This window comes from Nicotiana tabacum, chromosome 3 (assembly GCF_000715075.1).
Source record: "Nicotiana tabacum cultivar K326 chromosome 3, ASM71507v2, whole genome shotgun sequence".
Classification (NCBI taxonomy): domain Eukaryota; kingdom Viridiplantae; phylum Streptophyta; class Magnoliopsida; order Solanales; family Solanaceae; genus Nicotiana; species Nicotiana tabacum.
In genome coordinates this window covers 166696860-166713520 of record NC_134082.1, presented here as the reverse complement: position 1 = coordinate 166713520, position 16661 = coordinate 166696860, and positions in this window count along the sequence as shown.

Genomic DNA, 16661 nt, shown 5'->3' with positions numbered 1-16661 from the left:
TGTTGGCAAAGGGTGACTAGGGAATGGAGTCCCTATGTCTAAAAAATCTCAACTTAGGGATTGGAGCCTTAATGTTGGCAAAAGGCGACTAGGGAATGGAGGCCCTGTATCTAAAAAATCTAAACTTAGGGATTGGAGCCCTAATGTTGGCAAAAGGCGACTAGGGTATGGAGGCCCAATGTCTAAAAACTCAACTCAGGGATTGGAGCCCTAATATTGGCAAAAGGCGACTAGGGAATGGAGGCCCTATGTCTAAAAATTCAACTCAAGGATTGGAGCCCTAATGTTGGTAAAAGGCGACTAGGGAATGGAGGCCCCATGTCTAAAAAATCTCAACTCAGGAATTGGAGCCCTAATGTTGGTAAAAAGGCGACTATGGAATGGAGGCCCTATGTCTAAAAACTCTCAACTTAGGGATTGGAGCCCTAATGTTAGCAAAAGGCGACTAGGGAATGGAGGCTCTATGTCTAAAAACGTATCTCAGGAATTGGAGCCCTAATGTTGGTAAAAAGGAGACTAGGGAATAGAGGCCCTATGTCTAAAAAAATTTCAACTCAGGGATTGGAACCCTAATGTTGGTAAAAGGCGACTAGGGAATGGAGGCCCTATGTCTAAAACTCAACTCAGGGATTGGAGCCCTAATGTTGGCAACAAGGCGACTAGGGAATGGAGGCCCTATGTCTAAAAACTCAACTCAGGGATTGGAGCCCTAATGTTGGTAAAAGGCGACTAGGGAATGGAGTCCCTATGTCTAAAAAAAATCTCAACTCAGGGATTGGAGCCCTAATGTTGGTAAAAGGTGACTAGGGAATGGAGGCCCTATGTCTAATAACTCAACTCAGGGATTAGATCCCTAATGTTGGTAAAAGCATAAATGATTGAGGTTGGGAGTCCCAAGCTAACTTTTTTTTTCAATTTTCATTTTTCAATAAAATGCGGGAATGAAACTTGGAGTGAACTTCCCTTATTTGAAGTGGTTGTTGCGGCAAGCTGTTTCTAGCTCTTGCGTATCTTTTCCCTTTCGGCTGCACCTGCTTCTCACACGGTTGCTTTGGGTTGCACCTATTTCAACTTTTCAAACAAAGAACAATTGATAGTTTGAAACGGTGGTTGGTTTTGTGGCCTTTATTGTTTTTGATCACTTGGTCTTGGTTCAACTCTTTTGGTTGGAACCTCTGCTGCTTTGCTGGCTTTTCCGAAAATTGATCTTTATCCTAAAACCGAGGAACTCAACTTTTCAAAACTTCTCATGACGGCTTATAGGCCTTGGCCCTTTCATTTTATTCTGCCTCTAGGGGATTTGACTTGGGATTTCTTTTCATTTTTAATAAACTCCTATTTCAAAGCATCAGTTATCATGGCCAGTCAGGATCGACTTGATGCACTTGCTAAGGCTGGGTACTTTTATTTGGACTTGGCTTTTATTAAGCAGAACCCTGTAAAACCAATCTTGCCACCTTTTCTTTACATTAGATTCGGAACAAAGTTAGATCGAAAGGGATTCAAGGAAAAGTAAACAAAGGACAGGAAAATGAATTTAAGGAGAAGTGTCCCTTTCGGGGAAGAAGAAACGGACTTATCATGGATGCATGCAGACTTCAAATAGACATGACATGCTTCTTGTACTGGATACCCGATCCATACAACTAATCCGACTTCTCACATACCCATTGCGATCCGTGTTTTTTAAACTGAGGAAACTTGCCAGGACCCTTTCAGTACTAGTGGTGGTGAGGGGTTCTTTCTTTTCGATCAACGACACCCTTTTCGGGTTTTCGCCAATCGACCTCTCTCATTTCTCTTCTCATCATCGCCTTATAGTGCTCTTTTACGAGTTTTTACTAATAAGACTCTCTCAATTTATTTCTCTCATCTTGATTGCACTGGACCAAAAGACCACGTTCTCCGATTTTGAAAAACCTTTTGCCGATTGATCGGAAGGACTTGAATCAGGTTTGGGTAAAAAGAACTTAGATCGAATTACAACTTTGGAACCGTTCGGGCGGGATCATCACCAAATCATTATAACATCTGCCCCAATTTCACTTTTGTGGGGAAATTGGATTTTTTTTTGGTGTGACTGAACCCCAAAGAGAGGCTGCCTACGTATCCTTTCGGAATCATGTCGAACGTAGTTCAGGGAAAACATTTTTGTTTGTTTTTTACAAGCATCCGTGGGTTCCAAAGAGGGGAATGAAATAAAAGTAACCGGCTCAAAAGGGTTAGCCAAGGAGTGTATGGTGTAGCGAGAATGAAAGCCTTCGTCATCCCAATCAAACAATGTTGTCATTGCAGAAAGATTAGACATAGTACCTCTTGACTGCATTTGCATTTACAGCTGCTTCGGGATCATTTCCTTCAATGTCTCCCAAGTACACTGCTCATCTTGGCAATATCTTTCTGATGATGTATGATCCTTTCCAATTGGGAGAAAATTTCCATTTTGCCTCCTAATGATGCGGAGAATACGCCTCAAAACGAGTTGCCCCACTTCAAAATTTCTAGGCCGCACTTTCTTGTTGTAGGCACGGGCCATTATTTGTTGATACAACTGCCCGTGGCAAACTACGGCCATCTTTTTTTTGTCAATCAGGGTCAACTATTCCAAACGGGTTTTGACCCACTCACTGTCTTTGATTTCAGCTTCAACAATGATCCGAAGAGAAGGGATCTCGACTTCTGCGGGTATTACGGCTTCAGTTCCATAAACCAAAAGATACGGGGTTGCTCCGATTGATGTGGGCACAGTAGTGCGATAGCCCAACAATGCAAAGGGTAACTTTTCATGCCACTGCCTAGAACTTTGGATCATCTTTCTCAAAATCTTTTTGATGTTTTTGTTTGCTGCTTCGACGACACCATTGGCTTTAGGGCGATAAAGAGTAGAATTCCAATGCGTTATCTTGAATTGTTCGCATATCTCTCCCATCAAATGACTATTCAAGTTTGCAGCATTGTCCGTGATAATAGTTGCGGGGATACCGAAATGGCAGAAAAGATTGGAGTGCACAAAATCTACCACAGCTTTCTTGGTGATGGATTTGAGAGTGATTGCTTCAACCCATTTAGTAAAATAGTCGATGGCGACCAGTATGAATCTGTGCCCATTTGAGGCTATTGGCTCGATTGTCCCAATAAAGTCCATGCCCTAGGCAACGAATGGCCAGGGCGCTAACATGGGATGCAATTCCGTGGGAGGTGCATGAATCAAATCACCGTGCACTTGACACTGATGACACTTCCGAACAAAATTGAAGCAGTCTCTTTCCATGGTCATCTAGTAATAGCCTACTCGGAGGATTTTCTTCGCCAAAACATACCCGTTCATGTGGGGTCTACACACTCCTGAGTGCACTTCATACATGATTCTTCCAGCCTCTTCGGCATCAACATATCTTAACAAGTTGAGATCCGGAGTCTTTTTGTACAAGACATTGCCGCTCAAGAAGAAACCACTTGCGTGCCATCTAATGGTTCTCTTTTGGTCTCCACTGGCTTGCTCGTGGTATTCTTTGGTTTTCAAAAATCTTTTGATGTCATGATACCATGGCTGAACATTTGGTTCTGCCTCAACCGTATTATAGTAGTCGTGCCTTTCCCTGATTTGGATTTCCAAGGGATTAATGTGGGCATTGCCTGGGTATAGCAGCATCGAGCCCAAAGTGGCAAGTGCATCAGCTAGTTCATTATGGCAACGAGGGATGAATCTGAACTCTATCGACTTGAATCGCTTGCCAAGTTCTTCCACATGTTGCTTATAAGGAATAAGCTTGACATCTCGGATTTCCCATTCTCCTTGAGCTTGTCGCATAATCAAATCTGAATCTCCCATGATCACTAGCTCTTCGACATCTTGGTCGATTGCCATGTTCATACCCATAATGCAAGCTTCATACTTGGCAGTGTTGTTTGTGCAGAAGAGCCAAAGCCTGGCTATGGCCGGATAATGTTGACCATTGGGTGCGATCAAAATGGCCGCAATTCCAACACCTTTTTGCGTTTACCGCTCCATCAAAGAACATTTTCCAAGCATTGGTGTCCTCGGATATTGCCTCAAGTGAATTTAGCTCTTCATCAGGGAAGTAGGTATTCAAAGGTTGGTATTCATCATCAACTGGGTTTTCAGCCAAGTGATCTGCTAATGCCTGGGCTTTCATTGTCGTGCGAGTGACGTAGACTATGTCAAATTCAGTGAGCAAGATCTGCCACTTTGCTAACCTCCCAGTGGGCATTGGTTTATGGAATATGTACTTTAAAGGGTCCAACCTAGTATTGAGGTAGGTGGTGTAGGCCAGCAGGTAATGCCTCAGCTTCTGAGCAACCCAAGTTAAAGCGCAGCAAGTTCTTTCCAACAACGTATATTTGGCCTCGTAGCTTGTGAACTTTTTCTTAAGTAGTAGATTGCATGTTCCTTCCTTCCGGTCACGTCATGTCGTCCAAGGACACATCCAAAAGAATTCTCCAAGACTATCAGATATAAGAAAAGAGGCCTTCCTGGTTCAGGCGGGACCAATACTGGCGGGTTTGACAAGTATTCTTTGATTTTGTTAAAAGCTTCTTCACACTCGCCTGTCCCTTTAATTGTTACGTCTTTCTTTAACAGCTTGAAAATGGGTTCACATATGGATGTCAACTGGGCAATGAATCGGCTGATGTAGTTCAATCTTCCGAGCAAATTCATAACATCTTTCTTGGTTCTTGGAGGAGGCAAATCTCGAATGGACTTTATCTTGGTTGGGTCTAACTCGATGCCCCTCCGACTGACTATGAATCCCAAAAGTTTGCCAGATGGAACCCCGAATGCACATTTGGCTAGATTCAGCTTCACATCATATTTACACAGTCGCTCAAAGAATTTTCTCAAATCCCGCACATGGTCATCTTGAGTCTTGGACTTGATGATCACGTTGTCCACATACACCTCTATATCTTGGTGCATCATATCATGGAAAATGGTGGTCATGGCTCTCATGTAGGTTGCCCCGGCATTCTTCAGACCAAAAGGCATGACCCTGTAGCAATAGGTTCCCCAAGGTGTTGTAAATGTTGTCTTCTCTACATCTCCCTCGTCCATTAGGACTTGATGATACCCAGCTTAACAATCCACAAAAGACTGTACCTCATGTTTGGCATAGTTGTCAGCGAGGATATGTGGATGTTTGGCAAAGGGAAATTATCCTTAGGACTTGCTTTGTTCAGATCCCTGTAATCCACACACACTCGGGTTTTCCCGTCTTTCTTTGGCACTGGAACTACATTGGCTAACAAAGTGGTGTATCGAACCACTCGGATCACCCACGCTTTCAACTGTTTTGTGACCTCTTCTTTAATCTTGTCACTGATATCAGTTTTAAACTTTCTCTGCTTTTGCTGAACAGGGGGATAATCACGATAAGTTGGCAACTTATGAACCACCAAGCCAACATTGAGTCCTGGCATGTTGTCATATGACCAAGTAAACACATCTTTGAACTCAAACAAAAGTTGGACCAAAGCAATCCTAGTCCTTTCATTTGCGTGAATGCTTATCATGGTCTCTTGGACCTCTTCTGAATTACCCAAATTTACTGGCTTAGTATCATTTAAGTTTGGCTTAGGTTTATTCTCAAATTGCTCCAATTCTCGATTTATTTCCCTAAAACCTCTTCTTCATCATAGTCTGGTTCTTGGTTCATTATTTCATAGTTAGACAGCGTGTTTGGATATGGGCATGAAGTCCGCAAGCATGTCATATTATTTAAAGCTGCATTATTAGAACTGAAAGAAGAAATAAAGAGAAAATAACAAAAATTAGAAGCAATAAAAAAAGATGAACGATGAAATATTGATTTCATTTCAGGGTTTACATTGGAAATTAAAAGACAATAAACTAAAGAAAACATCCGAGTTACACCCCGGAATAACTCGTGATGTAAAGAAAGTGGTAGGACAGGTCTACCGGGACTCCTGCCTGATTGGGAATGGCGTAGCCTTCCAATTCTGCAGTTTGGCATTAGGTCCCATGTACAGCACCTCAGCGGTGCTTGCGCCTTCCCCTGGTTGAACCATGTGGGCTTCATACAGTATCTTCCTCATGGCCCCACAGATTTCTTTGATTTCTTTGGCCGTAAAGGCCTTATCTTCCTCTTCCTCATTGTATTTCGGCTTGACAAATGTTCTGTACAGATGCAGCACCGGCTGAGGCAAGACTCAACCATCATTCTTTCTAACATCTGCCCATCTTACATCAGCTGGAGTGGGTCGGAAGCCTACCCCAAAGAACTTTTCACTGGCGGTTAGGGTGATAGGTTCAGCTACTCCTTGCAATGATTTCCCAAGCCCCTTCCCAGGTTTGTAGCCATGCCTGATCCTTTCTTTGGCCACCATGATTGATGCATTAGAAAGAAAGGGTTGGGGGCAAGGGTCTCCTTCTTCGTATTGGTCTTCGACCACGATTTCAAAGGCCTGATAGACTATGTGCTCACTTCCTTCTCTTGCTTCAAGACATGGGACTAATGGGTCCCAATAAATTGATTTCCCATCTTCCCCGTGGACCACAATCTCTTGATCCTCATGCTCGAACATCACCATCTGGTGAAGAGTAGAGGGTACATCCCCCGCTGCATGAATCCACGGCCTCCCCAAAAGAATGTTGTAGGATGTGTCCATGTCCAGAACCTGGAAGGTTACTTCAAAGTCTAATGGGCCGATAGTCAGAATTAGATCAATCTCTCCAATTGTGTACCTTTTGATACCATCGAAGGCATGTACACAGACATTGTTGGGTCGGATTCTTTCGGTACCGATTTCCATACATTGCAGAGTTGAGAGTGGACAAATTTCTACCCCAGAGCCTCCGTCCAACATAACCCTTTTCACGTAGTACCCTTCACATTGGACTGTCAGGTGTAGGGCTTTGTTATGTGTAGCCCCTTCTGGGGGCAAGTCATTTTTGCTGAAGGAGATCTGGTTGATTGCGAAAAATCTTTCTGCCATTCTCTCCAACTGCTCTACAGAAGTCTCAACAGACGCATATGCTTCGTTAAGGGTCTTGATCAATACCTTTTGATGTTTGGTGGAGTTCATCAACAGAGATAACAAGGAGACTTGTGCGGGAGATTTTCGAAGCCGGTCGATCACCTCATAATCTGCCATTTTCATCTTTTGAAAGAAGGCCTCCACTTCTTCGGCACTCACGGGTTTCTTAGATGGGAAGTGCTTTCTAGTGGCGTTGTTTACCTCTTCCAAATTGAAATACTTTTCAACCGGGTTATTATCTTGAACTTCTCTTGAGATTTCTTTGCCCTTATATGTCACCACTGATTTGTTGTAATTCCATGGCACAGCGGCCAATAACCACGGGCTCACTCAGCCTTGGTGGATTAATTGGCCCCCGCATCACATAAGCTCCCTTGAGCACATATATTTGGGTTGTCTTGTTCAGCTCGAATCTCCTGGGAGGACTCAAAGTCATCTGCTTTTCTTTGCAGCCTCGAGGGACATAGAGAATGGCATCTTTGGGAGACGTTGCCCCAGTTTCAATTTCAATTTTCTACTCTGACTTTGGAGGGGTGGTTTTGTTCTTTTTCTCCCCTTTGTCTTGTTTTGGGGAAGCTTTGTATTTCTTTTCTATATCAGCGATGGAAATGATGGCCTTCAACGCTGGGTAAAATTCCTTATCCTCACAAATCATTCCGATTATCGGCCCGTTGTTGTAGGCTGGCAATGGGTTGTTAGTCACATTGGGAATATTTTCATCCCTTAGCACTATATTCCTTTGTTCTATCAAGTTCTTCATGGCTCTCTTCAGAGTTCAGCAATCATCCGTGTTGTGCCCTTCTTCCCCTGAGTGATAGTCGCATTGGGTACCAGCTCTGTAAGCGGGTGATGCTGGGTTCTGTCTGGTTTGGGGAACGGGCTGCAACAAACCCATCTGAACAAGTTTGAGGAATAAGCTGGAATAGGATTCACCGATGGGTGTGAAGTTTAGCCTTTTGGGTGGTTCACGAGGATGGAAATTGTTTTGTGGAGGCCGGGGGTTGTAGTGGTTTTAGTAAGGAGGCTAGTTTCTAGGAGATGGAGATTGGTTCTGGTTGACTTGTTATTGTGGCCGGACATAAGGTTGAGCATTCATGACCGTGTATGGCTGAGGAGCATAGGCCACATCCTGGTAGGGGTAATAGTGTTGTGGGGTCCTTTCTGAGAAAAGGGATCTAGGAGTACGGTGTTTTCTTGCACCTGACGCTGCCATGGATGTTTCTTCCTTTTTCTTGCCCTTCGCTACTCCTCCAGACCCACCCTGAATGGCTTGAGAGGTAGCTCTGATAGCGTATTGGCTTAGAATTCTACCCGTTTTCAAACCATTTTCAACTATTTCGCCAATCTTGATGGCTTTAGCGAATGGTTTACCCATTGCGGACATCATATTTTGGAAGTAGTCAGCTTCCTAAGGCTTGGAGGAAAAATGTGACCATTTCAATCTCGTCCATCGGAGGCTTTACCCTGGAGGCCTGCTCACGCCATTTAACTGCTTACTCTTTGAAGCTTTCCGAGGATTTCTTCTTCAAGTTTGTTAATGAGTTCCTATCTGGAGCAGTATCAATGTTGTACTAGAACTGCCTGATGAAATCTCTAGCAAAATCATCCCAGATGTGCCACTGGGATATATCCTGGTCTATGTACCACTCAAATGTGATGCCAACCAGACTTTCTCTGAAATAGGCTATGAGGAGTTCTTCCTTTCCACAGGCTCCTCTCAGCTGGTTGCAATATCTCTTGAGATGAGCAGTAGGATCACCGTGCCCATCATACTTCTCAAATTTTGGGGTTTTGAATCCCAATGGTAGATGCACATGAGGGAACATACATAAGTCAGCATAGGATACACTTTTCTGTCCACTCAAGCCTTGTAGGCTTTTGAGACTCTGTTCCATACTCCTCATCTTCCTCGCAATCTCTTCTTGCTCAAGAGTTTTGGTGGTCTTTTCTTGCCCCGCAGTGAACTCATATTGGGGTGGTTGAGAGTAAGTATAGGTGGGAAGCTGTGCAGGTTCCAGTGGGAAAGATGGTGTTTGGAAGGTGAAGGATGATGGGTCAAAGCTGGGCCTAGGCAGCGTAGGTTGTGTAGTAGCTGAGCATGGCGGAGTAGTGAAAATATTTGAAGCTACTCCTGAAGCTAACACCTGGAGGCGAACCTCAGAAGGTGTTCCAACAAAGTGGGCCGAGATGGTAGGATATCCGAAGTGGGGTATTTGGGTGACTGATCGAAATATTGGAGGTTCCACCTACCCTAGGAAAATGCTCAGGAAATCCGGGGATTACACTTGGTGGATCTCTTCCGTTTGACCAAGCGTCCCATATTTCCAACATGCAGAGACGCAGTAACCTATTTTCCTCGGCAGCCGCCGATTCTGAAGTCGGGATGCCCGAGATCGGACTCTCATCCGTGATAGGAACTATTGGTAGTGTGATTTCTAAAGACATTTCAATGCTATCTTTCGACCTTGTGAAGTATGGATGCGAAGCCAGACTACCACAAAACCAACCACCTTATTATAGAACCTGGACTTGACAATAGACAACCAACTAGTTAGTTTGAAACAAATAACACATAGGAAATCGCACGTTGGGATGTGATGCACCTATACAGTTAAACGTGTTTCTACATGTTTTGCAACGGTTGCATGTTTCATCCCAGTTTTGCTTATTTTCCCCCAATTTTCTCCTCTTGCCTCATCGGTTATTCCTTATTTCCCTCTCTTCTCTTTCCTTTCTCTCCTTTTTCTATTTTTGGTTTTTCTTTGACTCTCCTTTCTTTCTTTTTGTTTTTTCTTATGGTTTTTTCCCTCTTTTATTTAAATTGTTTACAAAAACATGACCGGATCCGATGAGAATTGCCTACGTATCATGACGCCGCACGAATTAGATCATTACGTAGTTCAAGAAGTAAATGCAAAAAATAAAAGAACAATTTTTGTGGGTTTTTTTTCAATTTTTCATTAATACAACTTTACTGAATTACAAAAAGACTCAAAACATACCTTTTCTAGGACTTTAAGATTCAAGACATGCCTTTTCTAGGAATTGAAAACAAACTCGAAATATGAAAATACAGACTCGGAAAAAGGAAGAAAATACAATCGAGAAAACATCAGTGCCTCCAATCCTGCCCTAGGAACACCAACCGGTCTTGCCGCGGGCCTACTTGCCATGTCATCTTGGAGCCGATAGAGTTCTTCCATTATCTGACGGACGAAGATCATTACAGTGTCAAAAAACATGGATCTTGTCATATCCTCACACGCACTGCATTTCATGGTGATGTAGTCAACAATCCTTCGAACCCTCTCTCTTATGATGTCCTTCTCTTGCAACAAACGGTCAATCTGACAGGATCTAGCCTCTAAGACCTGGGTGGTAGCATGATTTTGCTCTTGCAAACATTGTAAGTCCTGTTCCAACTGTGCCATTAAGGCGTAACAATGTTCTCTCTCGACCTTAAAATTTTTGGCTTGTTTAGCCATTTCACCTTCGAGGTTGCCAATCGCCTTTTCCCAACCTGTGACCCCTCTTTCATATCTTTCTTTCATCTGTTGAATGAAAGTTGCACGCCCTTCGGCATTTTTAGCCAACCTCGTTCGTGCTTTTGCTAGTTCAGGCTCAGCTTTCTGCAGGTCATCTTCATAGTCATGCACATTTTGAGTAAGGTTATAAATGAACCTTTCATCTTTCCTACTTCAGCCCGGATTCTTAGCTGTTATTTTTAGCTGTCGAACCTGGGCCCTGAGAGATTCATTTTCTCGAACCAATCTTCTCATCTCACCCTCGGCCTCTTATGCCTATAAATCATTGTTGAAAGTGACATTTCTCAACTCTTCTCGCAGATCATAGATGGTGGCATGATATTCCTTTTCCTTTTCCCCCCAGGCTAACCTTTCCTGAATTTTGTCATCAAAAGCCTGATCATGGGGCCTTTTGGCTGGCCTCACAGGTTCGGGCTCGGGCTCCGGCTCATTGTACACATAAAAACTCCTTTCAAACCAAGTAGCATAATTGGGATCAACTTCGCCCTTAGCTGGGTCTAGTACCTGGTGTTACTTTTTAGATACCGACAACAATTCCAGTCTCTTTGAACTAAAGCCTCGGGTATCATTGTTTATGGGTGTAGTTCAATGATTTGAGTACTTAGGTCTGCCTCTTCGGGTACCACCTGATATCTTCCTAGTTGTCTCAAAACTCCTTGTGGTGCATATGGTTGTATACTTCTCGCTCCCATCATCATCAAGTAGCCCTTTGAAGAGGTCATGTAGATGATTTCTATTATTGGGAGCCATCCTATGGTCCATTCAATTTGATCTGCTCTCAATTTTCTCAAATAGGAAACCCATGCTTCAAACCCTTCCGGTGGTTTGTAATCTTCCACCCTTTCCTCATACTTTTTGATGAAATTGTTCCCGTCTAAAGCATATCTCATGAACTTAGGATGACAGCGAAGGTGTTCGATCATCCACATCTGAAGAAGAATATTGCAGCCTTCGAAAAATTGACCCCCAGATTTGCACAAGGTTAATGCCCAGTAAATGTCGCCAGCACTAATGGTACAAGTGTGTAATATTTTTTGTAGACGAGGACCTGTGCGATTCTGGCCATACCAAGGTCTATTGTACCCTCAGAATTCGAAAATACCATGATTCCCAGAAATGCCACGATGAAAGCAATCCGTCGATGAATTTTCCATATGCTCTTGTACTGTTTGTTACTCAACCCCTTCTCATGTGTTTCAAACTTGGCCAAGCGTCCAAACCTGAAATACAAGAAGTAGAAAGCACAACCCCTTTGCTCGCGCAGTCCTTGCTCATTTGTTTGCTAATTTTTAAAAGATCGAAAAATTTGTGCACTGAGGGAGCCCTGGGGAATATGAGCTGCTGCTTTCTTAACTCTTGGCCGAAATCAATATACCCAACTATTTCTTCTAGAGTGGGTGTGAGCTCAAAATCTGAGAAACGGAAACATTGTGAACGGGATCCCAAAAGGTTACCAAAGCCTTAATTAAATCCTCTCGTGTCTTGATGTGCATGATGTCTACCAAGGGACCCAACTGCTCTTTTACCCAAACTTGGCCATCTTCATCTAAATCACCCCACCACTTACGTAGCTACATCTGAGCCCTTTCTATGACAGATTGCAATGATTCCTGGACGGTATTCATTTGTACCTATGGAGGGTTAAGGTTAGGGTTGACTCTTGTGGACTTTCTTTGCAAAACAAGTTTTTTTCTAAGAAAAAATCAATGGACAAGGCCCCCTTTTATTTCTATGTCAGCAAGAAATGGTCGTTTTTGCAAACGTGGCCCCTTCAAAATTCCAAACGAATTTTGAGGCCGAGGGATAGGTATTTTATTGGAAAAGACACCTTTTACATGTTCCTTTCGAAAATAGCCTTTCGACAATTGGAATATAATTTAAAGCTATTTCGGGGAGAAACGACTTAAATACAATCGAAGCCGGGTCGGCATATTGTTTTGACCAAAGCCCTGAAACACCTTTTTATTTTATTATTTGGTAAAATGAGGCCGAACCTTATGTGGGTTGCCTACGTATCCCATATCCGGTGAGAATCAGTTATGCGTAGTTCGGGTAGTTTTGATATTTGACTCACTCTTTCTGAAATACATTTTCCTTTCTTTTTTTTTTCAAAAATTCGGCAGAGTTTCGGGATATTTCAAATACTGAGATTTTTAGAAACCGAGTAAATTTTCTATCCTACCTCACTCTTGGTTTTTCTCGTTATTAACCGGTCAACATGCAAGCTAAAACAAATAAATATTCACATAGCATGTAGGGTGCATCATGATGGTCTTTATTTTGGGTACACCTGTCCTAGACGGACCCAACCCCTGTGTTGAGTCCCCAAGGTCAAATGCACATGATGCAAATAATCGTTCCTACTAGGGATTTGACATGAGGTTGCATTATTCTAGGTTTAAAACCTGGGGTTTGTGGTCTAGACTTGGGTTATCCGAGCGGACAACTGGGGCCGAAGAGGGGGCAACGCACTGGGAGCACTAAAGTCTACCCAGCCTTGTTGCTGGCCCAACCTCGATCTATTTGGTATAATTTCTATAGAAAAAGTGGGTCACGCGAACGTGTGCACCATTTTTAGAAGACTCAGAAGGAAGGCGTAAGAAGACATTTAAATACAGTTCAAGTAATATCAAAGCGGTAAATGGCAATTAGCACATTAAGTCCACAAAATACAGTAATATCAACAATAAAGCCAAATAAAAATTGCATTAACAAGCTCGAATTTTTGAACCTTGAACCAGAGATTCTAGGTTCTTATCCCCAACGGAGTCGCCAGAGCTGTCACACCTCCTTTTTTACACACCTGAAGGTATATAAGGGGAGTTTTTCAAATTTAATTGACATTATTCGAAATGAGATTATTTATTTATTTTCAGAGTTGCCACTTGAAATAGTTTTGGTGTCCCAAATCACCTGTTTATTTTAAATCCCAAATTGAGGAAATTTCGACTTTCCTTTTGAAGTCTGCGAACCAGAAATTCTAGATAAGGAATTCTGTTAACCCGGGAGAAGGTGTTAGGCATTCCCGAGTTTTGTGGTTCTAGCACGGTTGCTTAGCGATTTATACTTGGCTTAATTGTTTAACTACTCATTTTTAAGACCTATGTGCAAATATCTTTTTATCGCTTTTAAAAAAACTTGATTTATTCGTAATAAAAGAATTGAGTTACGCGTACGTATACTCTTTTCTTTTGGCACATCGAAAATCATGTCACGCGAACATGTCCATAATTAATAACGCTTTATTTATTTTATTAAGAAAATTTTGGTTGAGGTTGCACGAACGCATACCTCGAGTTTTTTAAGAATTAAATTTGTAATTATGTTACGCGAACATATACGTAATCACAATACTAGCCTAAATCGAGCCTAAAGCAAACTACGAGTATTTTATATTCGTTAGATCTAAATTATGAAACTAATGCAAGGGCCACATATTTAGGGATTTGATTATTCAAGGTCGGTTAGTGTGTTCACATTTGGGGTTTAATTCAACAAGACTAAATGAATACGGGAAAAGATCTTAAAAATATTTTGGGGCACACAAAATGGCCCAGAAATCAGAAATCTTGAGACCCAATGCAGGCGCTGATAGCAAAACAGCCCACGTTGGGCTTGGATTTTAAAACAAACCCAGTTGTGCATTGGCACAGGCTGGCCTGCCTACTTCTTTGCATTTTCTAAACCATGGTATGCATAAATCAAGAACTACAAAAAAAACTTCTTTGCACAGATTTAAAAGTTCGAATTTACAACCATACAATTGAAAGCTAATCATAATATAACTGTTTGTAGACAGTAAACTATTCATGGCTAGACTCCAAATATATGATCCTTTTTTGTTCATGAGAATATACAATAAGGAATGGATGGCCCAACTTTATAAAGTCAGGTCCAGCTCAAACTTAAACAATGAAACATTCATCAATCTTGAGGAAACAAGACATAAATTCAAGAGCCATTTGGTCTTGAAATTGGGCCTTAAAGGTAGGGAGTGAAATTAGAATGAAGAGCAGCCCAAATGTAAATTTCAGCAGGCTGCCTTGGCTTAAAACAAGCTCAAACCCAAAATATTCGAATCTCTGAAATTACAACAAATTCATGCAAAGCTATTCCCAGAACTGTACTTTAAACTTACCAAGCACACATGCTCAGGCACATTAATTGCAGCCTAGCTTGTGAAATGTAAGTTTGATTCAACGTTTAGACAGTCCTAAAATTACATAACCCTTAGTATTAAATAACAACTTTACATTAATAAAGAGCTCTGCTTTGTTGTTAAAACTTATGCTATTGTTTTCTTGAAACAAGTATGCAAAATGATAAACTAATCTAATACTAAGCTATTACAGATTGTATACTAACAGAAGACTCTTGCTCCTTTTGAACATGACTTGTCCACAACAGCCTCATCTTCTTTCCTTAACATGTAAATCTCACCTTAAAGCTTTCAAAGCCAATTGATCCAACCAACTGGTGGTTGAACCAATAGACTACAGCTCATGACCAAACAGCCAATAGAAAAAATGAAAAATGAAAACAGTATGTTGAGTAGAAGGAATCAGATGAAGGGGAGAAAGTAAGCATTACGAATAATACCAACTAAATGTTGTTATAAGGCAAAGCTTTTTCTTTTAAAACATTTTCCTACATACTGAAATGCATAGAAAGACACATGTAAAGCTGATGAAGAACAATGAATAACACATAAATTTTTATTATTGAAACATACAACCATACACACATAGTCATGAATAACTTCAGATTGCACAAACAAGTTCATTCTCATAGCTAGAGTGTAGTTACATACCTATAGATGATTCAAGATAGACCAAATAAAGGTCACTAAAACAATTGAGCTTTCCCAAAAGGTAATGAGTAGTAGCAAACAACAAATGACACCCAAATCACAACTAAGTTTAGCCTCAAGAACCCAGAGACTTCAGCCAAGGAAAACTAGGAAAAGAACCTTCTACTTCAAATCATCTTTTCAGCTTTTAAGAAAACCAAGGAGGAAAGTTTTTTCTAAATTTGAAACCCTAGTCTTTTCAACAGAGGACAGAATGATTTTGTGCAGTAGTGCTCGGAATCTCTGTGTGAGTGAGGGAGTATTTCCCTTTTATAGAGTGTACAAAAAGCATCACAAAAGGAATATTCTGACCTAATTTTTGAAATTTCAGAATAGTACAACATCTTTTGACAGTTGTATGTCCTTTCCTTATCCAATATCAGCATTTTTGCTAAGGATAGGGACAGCTGCCCTAAATACTAGAACCTTATGATTTTGGCCTAAGTAAAAATCAATTTTACCCTTTAAGTTACTGCTTATTTCAATTTTACCTAGACTCTTTTACTTCAAAATAAGTCCTTAAAGTTTCTATTGGTTTTCCAAATCAAGCCAAACAAATCCAGAAAGCATTTAAGAGACTAAATTATCATGCTGAAACAAAACCTGCTGATCTAATTCTAATTTAAAACGAACTCATTGATCCATAAAGGTTGTTTATCTAATTAACCCTAAAGAACACTAAATTGAAACTATACTGGTAACAGAAACAGAGTGAATAAATTATCTAACCTGATTAAAGACTTGAACCTAATCATGAAAGAAAAATAGGAACCTAATTAATCTAAACTCATGAGATTCAGGCATGTTTTTATCAATTAAATATCACACTGAAACATGAAGAAGAAAAGAGCAATCAGGCTATCTGTACCTCTAACATTAACCCTAATTAATCTAACGCAATCAAAATTAAACTACAATATGCTTCAATTGACATATGAAACAATTCATAATAAGCTCTAGATCAACATGATATCAAACCAAACTTAAAGGCTAATTAAAACGATGCATTCACACTAAAAATAACTGAAAGTGCTAATTATTCTAATAAGCTAGATTAATCTTGAACTAATACTAAATCAGCTAAACCTAATGAAACTTGAACAAACAAACTGGAGTAACTAATGCATTCTAGAACAAGAATTACTAACTAAACAAACAAATTTACCAAACTGAAAATCAAACTACGAAGAACAGTGACTCGATATTTGAAAAAGAAAGAAGGAGGAAAGAAAGAAAGGAGAAAAGAGCTT